The sequence below is a fragment of the Labrus bergylta genome, chromosome 20 (genome assembly GCF_963930695.1).
Source record: "Labrus bergylta chromosome 20, fLabBer1.1, whole genome shotgun sequence".
Lineage (NCBI taxonomy): Eukaryota > Metazoa > Chordata > Actinopteri > Labriformes > Labridae > Labrus > Labrus bergylta.
The window spans coordinates 19,656,155-19,674,722 of NC_089214.1; the positions used below are offsets into that span (position 1 = coordinate 19,656,155).

Below are 18,568 nucleotides of genomic sequence, written 5' to 3' on the forward strand. Positions count from 1 at the left end.
AATCATCTGACTCTTTCTCTTTCTCTGTGTATGTATACACATTCACCTAAGGGAGATGCTGATATGCTATAGGGGAATATAATGAGATATGGAGAAGGTCCCCACTGATCGTCAAGAACACATGTGGGTCATATGTGTGCTTTGTGCAATTTTCACTACGTAGAAGGATTATGGTTCACGGTATGCAGAGATTTAAGGAAATTGCTCCAAGTGCAACTGGCAAAGCTATTGCACTCTTTGCACGTATCGCATAAAAGCAATTGCATTGGGACGGCACAATTGAGTGCACTGTTTTGATATGCAATTGATGGATTTTTCTTTCTGCACGTTTGTGTAATAGTATGTATATACTGGGAGATAGGAGTTTGTTTGTCACTGGAATTAATTAAGCAAAAGAAACGACACACTCTTCATACAAACAAAAAGAAGAGTCACTGTTAATTATTCAGAGAAAGTTAATTTTTCTGAATATAATTAAAGGCATTTAACCATCAGGGACAGAGCGAGATCAAAGATGTATATTTGATGTCATGCAGATAGCATTTTTAAATTAGCAAACCCTGTTAACTTTATAATTATCTTTGGTGTGAGAACTGAGGCAGGAAGTTCTTTTGTGTTAATTCTGGGACTGAAATAGTCTCTGAAGAATTAGATGGAAATTAATTAGAAATAATTGCAGATAGACATGCAGATTGCATTAACAATGCAAATAAATCTTAGCAGAGCGGGACTCAAGTTTCTTTTTGCAAGTATTATTCTGTAAAATCTGCAAAAAAAAATATGGGAAGACTTTTGATTCAATTACATCAAACTTTTCATGTCATTTGAAACATTTTACCAATCTAAAACATGTAGTCTGAGAGAGAACTATCAAATTAATCAATTTACTCTTTCATTTTGTTGTCATTGATTCGACATGACAATATTTCTCTTTCTTTTTTTCTGGAGAAGGAGTCAGGTTTTTTTCGGATGTACATGTCACAGCGGCTCTCTTCCCCTCTCTCTCTCCCCACGTTTCTGCAGAAGCTGACACACTCAGTAATGTCCAGATACATCAAGAAAGAGAAATAGAAAGAGGGAGTGGTGTGTGTGTGTGTGTGTGTGTGTGTGTGTGTGTGTGTGTGTGTGTGTGTGTGTGTGTGTGTGTGTGTTTGTGTGTTTGTGTGTGGTTGTATGAGGGAGAGAGTGGGGGGGGGTTGAAGGGTTGAATTCTATTTCCAAGTATCAGTGGCCCCACGGAAAAATAGAATTGTTTCCTCCATATTAGGAATCAAAGCTAAGCCTGGTGTTATTGTGTCCACCATTTTGACTGCAGCCGACAGACCTTGAGGAAGCAGGTGCACCGGGATGAGTGTGTAGGTGTCACTACATTTTCTTTATTCATGTACCTTCTTTTGATTTTTGCAGATTAAAGCGCATGCATACATTTTCTTTTTCTGCTCTTGAATTGTTTGTGTATGTTTCGTCTTACATTCATTTATACATACATGTGTTGACTATGGGTGGAGTGTTTCCTTGTGTGCGGCTTGTGCACAAGCATGTGCACCTGCAGGTGTCCGTGCTGTGTGCATTTATAGACCCAGAGAACTGTTGACCTCACACACTGCCCCCCGCAACCACCACACTGTGTGTATCTAGCGGACCCTTGAACTTGACCATGCAGGGGGAGAGGTGACGGGAGCCGAGGCTTAAAACAAACCACTCTGATGGACAACAAAGACAAGGAGAGAAGGGGGGGGGGGGGGGCGGCTTGGGTTGGGGGGGATGCATAAAGGTTGGGATTCAAGGGGGGAGGTCCCCAGGGTGCATGTGTGTTTGTATTGCTGTGTCCATACTCCATATGTGGTTTATCAGGTTTTTTTGGAAAGCCTTCATTTTATTTAGTCATTTTTTTTAAAAAAAATTTAGGATTTTTTTAAATATCCACCTTCACTAGAGAGGACTAAAAAAATCCCATATAACATAAAGATAATACTTCTAAGCAACGGCTGCCTCTTTTTAAAGTTTTTTTTTTTTATAGGGGGCTAAATGCTACCACAATAAAACAGCATGTGTGGTTATAAAGCTAGTCCATATCAGCAACATGTGTGTGCTAATATATGCATATGTGCTGTGTGTCCATGCATATAGTATACATTTAAAAGCATTGTGCTTTTATGCCCATGCTTATTTTATTTTACCATGCATCCCTGCACTGTCATTGTATGTGGACGGCAGTTTTGGGCACAGATCAAATTAATGAGACATTGATTTGATAAACAAAATAAAGCAAAAAGAACCCCCCACTCCAAAAAAAAAAATTGATAATTAGAAAATGTATCTTTTCTAACATCAGTAACTGTTAAAGTATTTGTTTAAAGTGACAAAATCAAAGACCCAACACACCTACAATTGTGTGAACCGGATTTCAAAAGAAAGTTAATTATAGCCAAAGTGTTTTGTTATCTAAATAAGTCTGGTAAAAAAAAAGAGTTTGAAGAAGAAGGAGAGGAGACGAACAAAAGAGATGGAGTCAGATGGAGAGGAGGACGAGAGCAGATAGTTTGAAAAGAGGAAGAGGTTGTAAAGAAAGAAGAGAAAAGAGGAGTGCAGATTGAAGAAGAGGAGGTTTAACATGGAGAGGAAGACGAGGGGAGGGAGGGAAGGAGAACAGGTGGGGGTGGGAGGGGTTTGAAAGAGGTCAGGGAGCACAGCGTCTTTCAGTGAGGAAAATGAAGGTGCGTGTGTGCGCAAGTGTGTGTGTCTTCCTAATTGTGAGGAGAAGGTGAGGGGTGAGGTCCAGGCACGCTTCTTGTGAAAACAGCAGATAGAGATGGACAGTCGGAGGCAGCACTGCAGTGTGTGTACGCGTGCACGTGTGTGTGCATGCGTGTATGCATGTGTGCCTGCGTACTTGCGATGCACATGCGTGTGTGCGTGCTTGTGTGCGCCTAAGAGTGTGTGTTTTAATAGCCACAGTCAGAGAGCCTCTGTCAGACAGTCAGCTAATTGGCCATCTTACAAGTACAGAGGAGGCTGCTCGCAAATTGGCAAAAAGGGCAACCGGCTTCAATCTGATACCAAACTCCTTTCTGTCACGATGCTGTCCATTAGACAACAGCTTAAGTCAGGGAAATGGAACAAAAATAAAGAAAAACAGAATACAAAACAGGGAGAAAGTAGCGGCGTAATTGTGCTTTGGAGACTTGTGTTGTTGCGCTTGACCCGTGTGTAGCGAGACAACGGGGATCATGCCAGATTTAACGTAAATAAAACAATTGTGGGGGGGAAGCTCATTGGGTGGGTGTGTTTTTCTGTTTGTTTTAGCAGAAGCCTTGTGTATTTTAATCCATGTAAAGTCCCAACTGGCTTCCAATTAGGAACAGGTTTCAACACACCCTGAGGGGAAACTGATAATTATGCTGTTGACTGTGGATGTGACTTAGATTGTTTGTGTATTTCTGTGTGTGTGTGTGTGTGTGTGTGTGTGTGTGTGTGTGTGTGTGTGTGTGTGTGTGTGTGTGTGTGTGTGTGTGTGTGTGTGTGTGTGTGTGCTAGTGTGTGTGTGTGACTAACACAGTGTATGATAGTCTTTTTTATCTCTCTGTAATGTTTACAATGCTGACGTTGTTAGCTGTATCAAATGATTCTTCATAATTAGACACAATACACAGATTCAAATCCTCTTATCTCAGCTGTTTATCATGAGCGCTGGACTAACACACGCTTGTGTCTCATGTTTGCTGAATCTTAGCTTGAAGGCACAACGATATAGTTGACTGGAGTTGTTTCTGAACATTTTTTTGGGGCCTTGTCTACTGACCATCTCATTCAGTGTGTGTGTGTGTGTGTGTGTGTGTGTGTGTGTGTGTGTGTGTGTGTGTGTGTGTGTGTGTGTGTGTGTGTGTGTGTGTGTGTGTGTGTGTGTGTGTGTGTGTGTGTGTGTGTGTGTGTGTGTGTGCGTGTGTGCGTGTGTGGTTAAGAGGGACTGTGCAGTGGTTAGTAGTCTTCTTATATCTCTCCTAATGTTTACACTGCTGACGGTGTGAGCTGTAGCAAATTATTCTTCATAATTAGGCAAGATGCAGAGATTCAAATCCTCTTATCTTAGTTTGTTTACACAAAAAAAAATCAAGCCATATTCGTTTAGTATATACATATGTGCATGATGAGCCTTGTGTGTTTAGGTGTGTTTTTGAGTGTGTCAGGTAGCTGCCCCCTAATGCTCTTAGACTCCCCACCCGACCATCTAACCTTGAAAAAGAGAGAGTGACGCTGATGTAGTGGACAGCGCGCCTCTCACATCTACACCTAAATGTTGAAAAATGTCCCCTCAGATAAAATGGATGACCCGAGTGCACGAGCCATCGGTATAAATACACTGTTTTGCAACGCTGAGCTGACAAGAAAGAAAATGTTGAATTTTTCTCTGCATGGTTTTCTTGCAATTTGAAAAGCTCACCATAGCGGTAAAAGAGCAGCCCTGTGTTTATTTTCAGCGCTACAGTGTTTTGTTGGGGGTTTTTTTGGGGGGGGGGGGTGCTCAGGCCCTCCTCCCTGTGTATTCATGAACTCTGATTGTGGTTGCCACTATTTCCATATCATGTCAAAAAAACGCCTCACAGAGGGGAATAGAATATGAGATATTTACAGCTTTTTTCTTAATCCGTACAGATGGACATGCTAGGGTTTGAACATATCCCTGTAAAGTGTTGTAGACTTATTCATATCAGGGCAGATTCTGGGAGGAGGTTGAAATCCATCTCCAATTTACAAATCTGAGATAATTTTCACACTCCCCTCTGAAGATTTTTTTCACATAAAACGAAGCAAGCAGAGGGTTTCGGGGGGCAAAAAAAAAAAGAATCTTTTGAAACTGCAAAACAGCATAATTGTTTTGCTATCCAATCGGGTGTTATACTACACATAATATATGGTTATTTCATACAGCCTCCAGACTGCCAAGATGTTTTCAATTTGGCACAGGCCTGCGATCATGATATCACAGAGAAAAGAGAGAGAGACAGAGCTTCCAGTCTGGGATGGCCAGAGCAGCAAAAGGGCGATCATTTTGCCAAACTCAAAGCCCCCCCCCCCCCCCCTTCTCTCTCTCTCTCTCTCTCTCTCTCTCTCTGGGACGAATAATTCCACAGTTGCTGAGGCACTGAAAAAGCAATCTGCGGAATACCCCAGGGTCATGTCTGTGGCCGGATGATTTGTGTGAAATGTCATACATTAAATATAAGTTTAACATTCAGCCCGGTGCACTGTAAAACTGCCCTGTCGTTGCCACAGTCCGCCATTTCCCTCCGTGCAAGGGGAGGGTTCGGGTTCAGGAAAGCGGTCACAAAGGAGTTGGACACACAAATAGACACACAGCCAGACAGACACACACACATATGCACACCAAACCCCCTGTGTCTGCCCAATCTTGGGAGGGGAGCAGGAGGGTGGGAGCGGACGACGGGGGAGTTGTGAGGCCATTCGATCCACAGCTGCATTTCATTTACGAATGCGAGAGCCCAAACTTTTCTTCGTGAAAAATATATCTATATAATTTTTTTTTTCAATTTCATCTTGTATTTTTTTCCAGGGAGCCTTTGGGCCAGACAAGGGAAAAAAAAGAAAAAAGAAAGAGGGGGGGGGGGGGGGGGTTGGTTAGTAGACAGACAGATGGACAGAGAGACGGACAGTTTGTCTAGAGGCAGGTGTTGAATTCGCGTCCAGCCCGAGATGAGAGAGTAAGAGAGAAGGTGAGGAAGGAAGAAAGGGTTGTAACTAATTCATAAAGTTTCAAGAAAATAGCAGCCACTGAGAGGAAGAGAGAAAGAGAGGAGACAGAGGGAAAAAGGTGTCTCCAGGGACTTCTGTGAAGCAGCCATCCCAGAGAAAGAGAGGGGAGATTCTGTCCATTCTAGCAGATGAGAAAGAAATGACAGGGAGGGTACAAAGGATGTCATCCGCCAGATGGACAACTGATGAGTTTTCTCCCTTTTCTCTTTGTCTTTCTTTTTTTTCCATCATCATGCCTTGTTTGTTTGTGCTCAGTCTCTGCCTCTGGAAAGTTCCTGTCTGAATGACTACAATAAGAGCATGCGTTTGATATGCAGAGGGGGGAAACATCGTGGATACTTCAGAAAAGTGAAATTCATTGAGGATGGTCAACTTAGGTGCTGATCAAAGGGCAAACAGTGGGTGTTTTGAGCACACAAAAAAACACTATATCAGCCCTGATTAAGTTGTGCCAGACCCTCTTGATATTGTTCATGAATGTAATTATATACCTCTGTGCCTTTTTCAAAAATATTCTTATCTACTTGGCACAGTTCAATTTAGCTTTCGCCTGGTGGTGTTTGACAACATTTGCATCTAAGAAAAAAATCTGTGCACCCTTTCTTCAAATTCTGCTTATTATTGCCATGAAAGAGCTCACCACCAGATTTATCAATTTCACCTTGAAGGTGTTGTACTCGCCGGTGCATTTGTAAGCAAGTCGGAACTCTTTGAAGACAAACACAGTATCGTACAATCTGTAGCCCCCCCTCCCTTTCCCAGCCCTCTGTCCTACCCTTCTCCTCCCTTTCCTCTCCCCACTTCAAAGCAGAAGGGCTTAGATGAAGGTTTGGAAAGAAATGGAAAACAAATTGTTCATTTGTATCTGGGAGGAGACCAGACACTGGAGTAAATTCTCTCTGCGCTCTGTCTTTACACGCGGCGCGGCAGAGTTATCTTAAGGTGGGATGCCAGAGAATCAGAGAGAGGCAAGGCCTCATCAATCGCTGTTTTTAAAGTCTCAGACAGGCAATCAAATGTGTAAATGAGAGCCAGGCTGGTCAATTATAAGCTCCAGGATAAATGCACGGAGATATTACCTGCGTACAAATGAAATAGATTTCTCTGTGGAAGGGATGCTGAATTTATTATTCAGTTATCTGCACTACAGGAGATAAGAACTTTTTGTACAGCTGTTTTTTTTTTCTTTAAACAAATGAGAGTGAGTTTATTTAACAGACTATATTAACACTATATAGAAAAACTTTCAGTCATGGGGATGATTGATCTTTTTACCCTGTATGTATGGGTGTATTAAAATTAATAAAAAACAGAACTGTACCCAAGTGTATACGACCTAAATATTCTGAATCAATACCAAAAGAGATTATAGCATCGATTGACAAGGTTTGGCTTGTTAGACTTGTCTATAAATGAACTAACAAAGTGTACGCTCTTTATTAAACACCTGTGAGAAGTGTCCTCCAAATCTCCAAATAGTATTTTATATTTGAAGGTCTTGTAGCTGTGGTCATAAGCACAAGTTTTGCTTTGTAATTATCTTTAAAATTAGGACTTCTGGAGTTTAAAAAAAAAAAAAGGCCTTTTATGAAAGAACGGGAAAATCATTTGGATAACGTCTTACTCAGCTTTACTCTTTAAAGGTGATGTGAAAAGCAAACTGAACACATTTTAAAGATAAAGAAGAACCTGCTGCGCACTTAAAGTCACCTCTTCACCAATTTGCGGTGTCGGTGTTTGATTGATGAGGAGAAAGGACTCTTTGGCCCAACAAAATTGTAACTGCCACTTCTTAGTATTACCAGCACCAGTGCAGGGCATCTTGGGAATTTACACCCATATGTTTTGTGTAGGTTCAAACTAGGATTGAATGCCTGAGTCAGTACTGCAGGCTGTAGTTTAAAAGGTAGTATCTCTACATACAGCGCATCCCAGACGGCTTTGTATAAGGGCTGAAGATGAGGTACTCCATACAATAAGAGTATATAACAGTAATTCATATATGTTTGGAGCTTCAGAGGCATGATAAGGAGAAATAGGTTGATGGGAGAAGGCCAGACTGCGGCTCCTCGGCCATTATCCACAGGCAGGCAAATCAAGCCAGCAAATCAGGAACAATGGAGCCCTCAAAGAGCAGAGTGGGGATCAAAGCAGCGCTAACTGGCCATTGCAATCCAATTGAAATGTTCACTTTGCATCTCTCCAAAGGTAATGGATGTGGAGAGTGGGAGGTGAAAAGAAAGGAGCTGCCCGCTCGCATTTGACGTAAAATTATGGAAGGTAAGAAGAAGAAAAAAGGAGAAAAAAATGCTCGTGACAGGCCTGGCCTTCTCAAGTCATCTACTGTAGAAGCTTCATAATGTCCCTTGGTTATTTTGACTTTGAATTTGCGAAGACCAATTTTTTTCACTACCCTTTTTTTTTTTTCTTCCTTTGAACCTTCCAATGGTAACATTATGATGATATATGAGACGCTATGTTATGGCCCTTGTGCATGTGGAGTAGTATCGAGGCAGGCTATTTCTTAAAGTGTCCGCTCTCTCTCTCTCTCTCTCTTATCTCTCTGTGTCAATCTGTTTCTCCCTCTCTTCCCCTCTTTGTCTGCTCCATCACTCTCTCCCTCCATCTTTTCCCATCTCTCCATTTGAATGTGTTGATCACCTGGGGAGATGCTGCATTAACGCTGACTCCCAGTAAAAAGCAGAATCTCCTCTTTATTTATCTGCACTAAAATTCCTTCCAATCTTTCCAGCACATTTCACTCAATCACGCAACTCAGGCCATTCCATTAGCCACACAGGGGCGTTTTACCTCATTGAGCACAACACGCCCCGCACTTCTATGAATATAGATTCCCCTAAATTATGTATAATGGGAGTGCTCAGATTTTTAGCATTTTTACTAAGAGGGTTTTGAGGGTGTATGAGTTGTTTCTGCTGCTTTTTGAGTGCTTCTTGAAATCCATGGCGTGTGCGAGAGATTGCTGCTGGTGTATTTGCTTCTTTTGAGTTTGTAGACAGTAAATGGACTTATGTGCATGTGTATGATCCTCTAAAGTTGCTATAAGGTCACAGCAGAGTCCACTAAGGGTATGTTTGGGTATGGAGAATGAAAGGTTAAATTTACTTTTTTCACCCCCAGCTTATTCCTTGCACCTTCTGTAAAAGATTGTAACTATTGATGGCGGTACGACTGCATCTTTCACTGTTCCTTTATTAAATCTGTATCTCACAAGCAGCTGCAAGGTCTTCGCCTAGGAAGTCCGAATTTGATATGTTATTGTGCTGAACATTTTCTGTTCTGAACACGAGCTGTGTGACTAATTGGATGGTACGTAATTTTAATTCACAAGTTGGCAGTTGGTGTCCATGTTGCTCAGCGGGAGGGAAGGCCACAGCTGAGAAATATCAACAAACAGACCAGCAATTCTATAATCACAACAAAATCAGTATCCTCATTACTGACTCCAAGCTGCAGCCTACATCAAAAAGGGTTTCAACACTCTTTCGCCCCTTGTTTTCAGGCAGTGATTATGTTTAGTGTCAGGCCAGACATATCAACCAGAATACTAACAACCTAACATGGGGGAGAAAGTTAGAGATGTTTTAATCTCTTTCTCTTTTTTTTGGGGCAGTTTATGTTATGTAGCTGTAATAATGTGGCAACATCTTGCTGAAGTTAAAATGTTGGGTTCTTTTTCTTTGAATAAATAATACATACCAGTGGAATTATGTTGTGAATGTTTTGTGGAATGGGATGTGAAATTGTAAACACACAACACACTGTATGTCTGCCCAACTTTAAAGTATGCATGTTTTCATTCCCTGCACGTTACTACACGCTTCATCACTTTATGCTAAATGTTTTTTTTCCAAACATGCAGACTCCTTTTTTTTTGGGTTTCAGTTGTTCTGTGGCAGAATGTGTACATTTCCTCCAAATATAGTGATGGATGGTTTAGGCATCATTAAAAATTGTATCCTGTCGTAATTTACTTTTTTCCACAAGGTAGTTAGTGACAGAAGTTTGAAAGAGAAAACCAACACAGAGTCTCACTTGGATAACAGAAACTTACAGTTTCAAACTGATCCTTTCAAAACATCCCCAAGGTGACAATATAGTGTATCGTGCGGTATCATACTCTTATTAGAAAACTCCCCAAATCTGTTTCTGTTCATTTCTATTATTCACAACTTTTTTCTTTTACTTATTTTTTGCAGACTGTGATTATGGTATGGAGTGTGGTGTTCTCTATGATGAGTGGTGTAGGTGTGCCTGAAGAAGTCGGTATAATCTTAATTTTCCCCCCTAATGTTTTTTGTTTGTTTGTTTTAAGTGCCCCGTCCAGCAGAGTAGAACCAGCCTCTGTTATAAACGGTTACATGTAAGACTACTCTTGGGTATTTAGTTAGTGTGTATTAGAGACAGAGTAGTGAGGGTCATCCCATCCTAGGAAAGAAATTGCAGCATAGGACTGACTATTGTCAATCAATCATTGGTGTGAATCAGAGGAGCTTTAGAAGTAAGTATACCCTGTGGAGACTGAAAAATAAGTGGGTACATACCTGCGTATACCCTGCACTACACCACTGGCTATGACCTTGGAAATCTGACTGACTGTCTTACAGTGTGATGGGACCCTTTAGCTATCTCTACCTGTGGTCTGTTCTGCAGCGTGTCTTTATGCCACAGCAGCATTTTTCAATCCTACTTTGTGAGTTCTTTAAATTTAAACATTGGAGTTGTGTGTTAATGTATAATTTACTGAATCAAGAATGCATATAAGAACTACATCTTTGCAATGATGAACATTACTTATTTGAAAAATGTGAAAATTATTTGGTGATCCGAAAGCAACTCAAACCATTTATACACAAGCTGTTTTAGTCCAAGTCTTTCTCAATTGCTGCAAATGTAACCTCGCCGCCAGATGCATTGATTAGGCTGAGCACCAATCGGATCAGACCAGCCAACAGACATGGATAGAGCTGGATGTCAAGCTGCTTGGCTGCACTTGCAGCATTCACTCAGCTGTCCTATCTGATCACAGCCTAATATCCTATAATTTATACTATAATATCATATGGCTGTGCATTTAATTTGCCTGCGGCTAATCTTGGCAGCTACCAGCCAAAAGAAAAGGCCAATAGTTTGAAGGTTTCCGAGGCCTTCTGCATGTTTCATGAAAGTAGCACCCATCAAACCTATTGAAATCCTGTGTTGGAACATATGCTGAAGTCTTTTTTAGTTGCACTAGATTTGCAACATTTTGCAGACTAGCGCCAGGGAGGCTGTCAGAGGCTGTTGTAGGTTGAACCGGGGCCTCTGACGCCGCCTGTCCCCTGATGCTGGAGCGTAATGGACGTGTCACCCCAGAGGAAAGGCTGCCGGCTGCCTGGGTCACCATGCCCTTCCGCATATGACACGCACGTCACCGATGTGACAGCAACATGCAAAAAGCATAGACACCATGGCAACTGAATCAGCGTGTGTGCGCGCCTGTGCGTGTATTGATCCAATGTGTTTTCCAAAATGTATTATTGACCTAAATGTTCTTTCTAACGTCTAATCTGTTCGAGCTGAGATGTAATTTTATAAAGAATTTCGAAACACTTGTTAGTCTCACTTAAGAAATTGTCAGCTGACGGAAATTTATTGCCGCGATTCAGATGGATTGCTTTCATAAAAACCTGATGTTGCATTGAAGGGAGCCAAATATAGTAAGTGTTCCAGTAACTGTATGATGCCTCAGCACACACATATGCACACCCACGCCCACCCACAACACACACACACACACACACACATAGACACACATACACGACAAACACTTTCACATATACAGACGCACACGTACTAACACTTGTTATCGATCTACAGCTTAGCTCATGCCAGCAGGTAGTCCAACTCACCGGTTATTCTGAGGAATTGCTTTCAGTAGCTCTATCTGCACACACACAGACACACACACACACACACACACACACGCACACACACACACACACACACACACAAACTCTCACACACATACAAACACTACATGATTGTTTCCAGTGGTTAAATCTACACAATTTGTGCACAAGCAACTCTTAAGACAACCATCACCTCCTCTTCACAGATCAAGGGCTGAGGTAGTCAATACCACACACACACACACACACACACACACACACACACACACACACACACACACACACACACACTTGTGGCCTTATAACTGAACCATGTTTAATGCTGTGAGAAGTTGAATACTGTTGCATAGTTAGAACAAAACCCTGTATCATGTCCTCTCAACCCTCCCTTTTCTTCTCTAAATATTTCTGTTCCTCCTTTTTTCTGTCATAGTCACGCTTTCTGAATTCTCTTTACAGCCGATAACACCGTTTGGAGTGCGCAGGATAAGGGATTAATGCATTATGGTGTGTGTTTGGATGAATGTCTTGGGTATGCTTGTGTGCATGTGCATGTCATGTTTGCTGTGATCCAAAACAGCCTCTGCCGCCGTGTCCCCTTTATTTTGAATCTAATTTGAAAACAAGTCAGAGGAACACAAAGTTCAGTTCGTAAAAACCAGCGTTTGGTACAATGGAATGTTTCTCATTAAAGTCAATCAGCCAGTAGACAACAAAAGAACCTTTCATTGAAGAATATGAAGTGAAAATAAAAAACAGGGCCGAGCTTTAGCTGGCACCACTTCTCCTTGTAATACATTATGTGTGCAGCCTCCTCCTCCTCCTCTCCCAAAATCGGCCTCTCTTGTTTGAAACGGATTGAATTAAGAAGTTCAAGGAATTTTCTCTTTTTTTTTTTTGCCCCGTCCCGCTCCTCTGAAAGGTCATAAGTCTAATGTAATTATGGCACATAACTGTGGTAAGGGAAACACATGCCAGGAGATGATATGAACATACAAGCTGTAAACTGTAACTTTCTCTTCGCTAAGCAGAATGTTGCTTTTTTTTTTTACGACTGAATCAATATCTTTAACTATAAGGCTTGTAAAGCGGCCCAGTTAGAGACTTTATTTAGGCTTACCTCTGCCTGACCTCCCTGCACTCCGCCTTGACTTTCAAAGCATGAGAACAGCAGGAAGCCTTGCATAAGAACCAGCAGGCATTACATACTGCATAATATGAAAATGCCTCGGGTGTGGTGGACTTTCAAAAAGGCTTTTATTGAATGATCATGATGCATACACTGTTATGAGTGTTCTTCAAACTAAATTAAATGGATGCTTTTTTTCACTCTCACATTTTAAAACTAACCAAACTGTACTGTGTGTGTCATTTATATAAATTAACCAAGTCAGGTATTTGAAAATGACTCATTATTGACATTTAAACACAAAATATTCTAAAATTCTGTCAAATTACTTGAATAAAAATGTCAATTTGGTTTTTTGTAAGACCGTTTTCTTGCTTTCTTTCTATGCTTTTGAGATATCTACGGTGAACATGATGCAAAAAAAGTTATTTAAAGCTAAAAATACAGAAAAAAACAAAACAAATGCCTATATGTTCTTATCTGTGAACTGTTGCAACACGACAGGTGAGACACACTTGATTAATGGGATGGCTGAGCTAGCATGAATGCAACCTAGCTTATCTGCTAGCATGTTTACCATCAGGTGGTGTGAGACATTGTTGGAAATACCATTACCTTAGTGTTTAGTTCGCACAAGTTAAGTGCAAGAACAAGTTGAAACATTTCTGTCTTTTTTTTCACTCTCTCTTCTACAGTACAATTAGACGAGCTAGCAAGGCTTCCAAAAACTAGCCTGCAAATATTTTAAGCTAGTTCTACCGTTCCATGTCCCCATTCACAAAAGTCTTTAGGTCTTATCGGGTCTCGCATGCAGAAGAGCTTGACAGTGTGAAAGAAATATATAGGTGCAGCTCATTTCTCTTCTTTCTCTCTGCCTCATCTTACCCCTCGCTCGGTCACAGCTTTCTTTCTGCACTTCAATTTTTACCTGTCACCCACGGCTCAGCGGCAGAGACAGAGGGGGTGGGGTAGTATTAGCTTCAAAAATCTGCGTTACATAGGCTACAATCAGATTCAAATGCAGATTTCTATCTCATTTCAATCATTAGCCTACATATTAACACCCCTTTATCCCCCCCCCCCCCACACACACACACACACACACACACACTTGCTTTCCTGTTACCTGTCCGACTGTAATTTTGCACCTTTGAATCCCAATCTGATTATTGTGCTCTGTCCTACACTTCTTGTCTTCAGTCCAAGACAGAAAATAGTCCTCGAAAACATTTAAAAAAAATTATTATTATAATAATAATAATAATTGGAATAATCAGCTCATTGACTAACCAACAAAGATACAGGTGTGTGTTTGAGTGTGTAGGAGGATGGAGGTGGCAGTTTGAGCATGCTCTCTCTGCTATTTGCTCGACTGGTAATCAGCCAAACACGCTACAAGTCTCCTGCTATGATTTGCCCCCCGGTGTGTCTCCGGTCTAAGCGCCTGTGAGTAAGTTTCTTTATGTTGACTTGTGCATGTATTTATATAGCTGTATATGTGTCTACTCTTGTCAGTGTGTGTGCATGGGATTATGTATGTGCAATAGTGTTCTCTATGTCCATGTGTGTGTGTGCGTCCCAGGATTTATATCTGTTTCCTGTTCCTTTCCCCTGCTGAGGGGTATACCCCAACTGAGGTTTACAGCTTGTGTGTGTGTGCGCACATGCACATGCAAGGGTGTGTGTATTTTTGCCGGATGGGAATACAGCTCCTTGGACATTTAATCTAGTGAGAATTTCACGCTAGTTACTGCTTGTCATCAAATGTTTCTAGCGTATAATACTGCAGCGATCTTTTTTTGGTGGACGTTTGGGACGAATACGCTGTCAGAGCCCTGAGTGCCCCGCTGCCCTCTAGATAGACTGAAAGTGTGTGTTGAGGAAGATTGAGGAAGACGCTAATCATTGACTTAGTTTGGTTGCCAACATTTTTCTTTTCTCTGGGGAGAAGTGAATCTGAATTCTGAGTGTTGTAGTGCGTATATACTATTTTTGTTTTCACTTTGAAAGTTTATAATGTAGATAAATTTAAGCCTTTTTTCTTTTAAACGCACACACACACACACACACACACACACACACGGGATCTCAAGCTGAGAGGATGACGGATCCAGTATATCTACAGTCGTATGTGTTCACTTAGCAAGCCACAGCTGCTAGCATCATTACTATGATTTCCTGCGTGTATGTATCTGTCTTTCTGCCCCCTCAACACACACACACACACACACAGATCTAACGGCCCTATCCAAATGGGTTTTTTTGCAGGACACATATTTTACACCCGCCTGAGTCTCTCTGATGTTCAGGTGCTTCACTGTAAAATGTGACCCAGGTTGTCTTCTAATGTATATCACAGCCTAGAAAAAAAAAGGACATTTTCCTTCCAACTCTTCTTTAAAAAAAAAAAGAAAGGAACCCATAACCTTAACTTTAAACGTCTAAGTAATTGCTTTTTTGTGTCTACGTATTAAAAAGCTTTCAGTATTTAAGCGGGCAGTAAAAAAACAAAGGACACATTTGTTTAATAGAATAATCCTTCCTGTGTTTAAGACGACTCCAAAGCTTTCAAATTTGAGCCTTAATGTTTCGACAAGCTGTTCAATCAGTTGCTTTTTGAGGACATCGCAAATGGCAGGCTGTCTCTGAAATACGTTTGCTTGTTTTACCTGACCCACTTTTCCTTTGCTGTGTGTGTGTGTTTATGTGTGTGTGTTTGTGCACGCTGTCCCTCTTTGCTCAGAAGGTTGTAAATGTAATCTTAGACACATGTTACTCCGGCTGATGTTTTTCAGATTGATGTCAGTTGCGATTAGCATATCTCCTGCCAAGACACAGGAGTGCTCTTTAGAGCCTGGCCTCACTCACTCACTCACTCACTCACACACACACATACACACACAAACACACTCACAAACACACATGTATGCAAACCATTGGGTAAACACAACTCAGCTGCCATTTTGAATGATTGCACGATGATTATTTGATGCAGTGATTTATTTTGAACGCAGCCTGTAAGTAAACTGAGGCAGGAAAGGGATGAGAAATGTGACTGACAAGCTCCTAAACAAAATTTCTACCCCAAAGACACCCCTTTTCCCCAGAAATGTATTATTACATCCTGGCCCCAAAAATGCATTTTAACACTCCCCGGCTTCCAACTTTAATGTCACCCTGTCTGTTTCTCAAAATGCCGCCATGTAAATGCAGCTGTGACCAACACACTCCAAGACGAAACTGTTTCATTTACATTCCTCTTGTGCCCGGGAATGGAGAATTCCTCCTCCAATGTAAGACAGCGGGGGGAACTGTGCGAAACGAATCTCTCACCATTTCTGGAGAGTGAACGATATAGGGATTCAGAACCCACCCTTCAGACAATGGAAGAGGAGGGGGTCTTATTTTCTTCTCTCTCTCTCTCTCCCCCCTGTCTTTCTCCACACCTCCCTGACCCTGCTTCCCCTCAACCTGCCCGGCAGAGTGAGAGACTGCGTGGAGCGCCAACAGCGGGGTGGAGAGAGAGAGAGAGAGAGAGAGAGAGAGAGACAGAAAGAAAGTCAGATAAAAGTAGTTAAAAGAAGAAGCAGAAATCTGGAAGGGGTGGGGGGGGGGTGAGGAAATAACAGAAGAGTGACCGACCAAATACCCAGCGACAGAACGAGAGAGGAAGACGGATGCAGAGAGAGAAGATGAGAATATATATGCGGTGGCCAGTGTTGTGAGACAAGGCAGGTTGCTGTCACTTTAAAAATGACTGTAATAAAAGTGACCGCCGGAAGATGGATCTGGTGATTTTGGCTTGCTAATCAGTCATCTGTGAAGAGGACCACAGCCTAGATTCAGCGGCCGCCTGACACCTCTTGATTGATGCCTGCGCCCGATAAAAAAGGCCCATTAACTGTCCCTCCTATTAAACTGGGTGAAATGGCGAAAAAATGCTCCTCTCTCCTACTCTTCTTTTCTAATCTGGCTTTCATTTAAACCCTATATCCTTTTATGTTCTCTGCCTTTTTTTCTCTCTCTCCATATCACCTGTCTCTTAGTCTAGCCTATAACTCTTGGCATTATTATTGAGATATTGGGAGATATGTTAATGCACAAGGCCTGCCTGTGTTCGCGTGTGTTTATGTGTGCGTCGGATGTCACATATTGTTTTTGAGTACAACCCTAACACTCAAATCAATACATCAATAGGTGGCAAAAAAATAAACCAAGTCACTGCTTCAGCTGGTACCTGCTGCACAAATTCTAGTTAGGCATGTAAATGGGCCTGCATCATTAGTGATGTCACACGTCATGTGACTCCGGGCCTTCTCTTAGCCCCATGACATGCGTCAGAAAAAAATAATGACCCCGCAGCTGAATCTCATATCTCCCCATCTCTGCTTCTCCTTCTTAGGCACACACACACACACACACACACACACACACACACACACACAAACACACACGTACACACAAAGATTGCCTGCAATAATAATAACCCCACAGACGACAGCTTCAGCCCCCTCCCTCCCATCCCCACCTCTACCCCCCTCCCACATACAATCAAACAAAGCCTCTCTCTTACCTTGCGCATGACCAATCCTTCCATCTCTCCCTCCTTTTTTTTCTCCTCCTCCTTCTCCACCATCCTATCTATGCATGCTCTTCCTTTCTGTAAAACCTCAACCACACCTAACAGCAACACCTTGCACTCTCCCCGACCATCCCACAGCCTACAGCGCGGCACTCACACCCCCAATAAATACAGCCCTGGTCTGCCGTTTTCCCATCTATCCCTTTTTCTCTAGCCCCAGTCTCACTCTCTCTCTCTCTCTCTCCCCCCTTTCTCTCTCTCTCACTCTCTCTCTCTCTCTCTCCCTCTGTCTTTCCCCTCTCTACTCGCTCCTGGCTGGTGCTGGTGAAATATCAGGGCAAACGGATTCCAGCTTTTTTCTCTGGCTCAGAGGGGTTGTTCTGTGCGATTTGGCCCTGGGGTGCATTTCAGCGCCTCTGATGTGAGAGAGGGGGCGAGAGAGAGTGAGACAGAGAGAGAGGGCAATGGAGAGAAAGAGAAAGGAAGCGAGAGAGAGAGAGAGAATGGAGACACTGCTAAGGTTTACCCTTTCTTTTCGGAGGGGGCAGTCAGTGGTTTTAAAACGACAGGCTTTTGACCGGCATTGAACTCACAACTGGAGGTGTGCATGCTCTCTGTGGCTCACAGAGGCCTTGAGGTGATCTCCATACATAATCACGACAATCCACCTCCATGACAGGTGTGCCGCCATCTTGGAATCTCTCAGCCAGTGGACTTGAGCAGAGAGAGCCTGAGCGATATGGAAAAGATGAACGCCTCGTCGCTGCAGTTTTATTGCTTTAAATAAACTGGCAAATGGTCAACAAGAAGGATCAAATCAATCCTTTTTGCACTGTATGTTTTAGTCATTATCACATAATAATCTTTGTTATTTTGATTTATTAGAGTTTGTCAGTGAAACTTCTAAGATAAAAACAGTACAAAAAATGTACCTGCAATATTTAGTTAAATCCTAGAAATTAAAGGAATACCTTTGGAAGAGAACTAAAACTAAATATTCATCAGAAAAGAACTCGTGAGAATTTTTAAGTTTCATTTCAATTAGTCATTCAAATGTTAAACTTCAACATGAAAATGTTTCGAGTGTTTTCAGGCCTTTAAATACATTTTCCTCAGATCACATCATTTTGCCATTGAATCCATTTTTGAATATCCACAGACGATTATGTTTTA

General features: G+C 41.9%; 1 long non-coding RNA gene across 1 annotated transcript in view; it reads right to left on the reverse strand.

The window, feature by feature from the left end:
* Window positions 1-18,568, reverse strand: part of LOC136177231 (uncharacterized) — a 28,519-nt gene extending 9,951 nt beyond the window's left edge. The window contains exon 1 of the long non-coding RNA XR_010664873.1: window positions 17,387-18,568. This is a non-coding gene — a long non-coding RNA (uncharacterized lncRNA). The remainder of the gene's footprint in view (window positions 1-17,386) is intronic.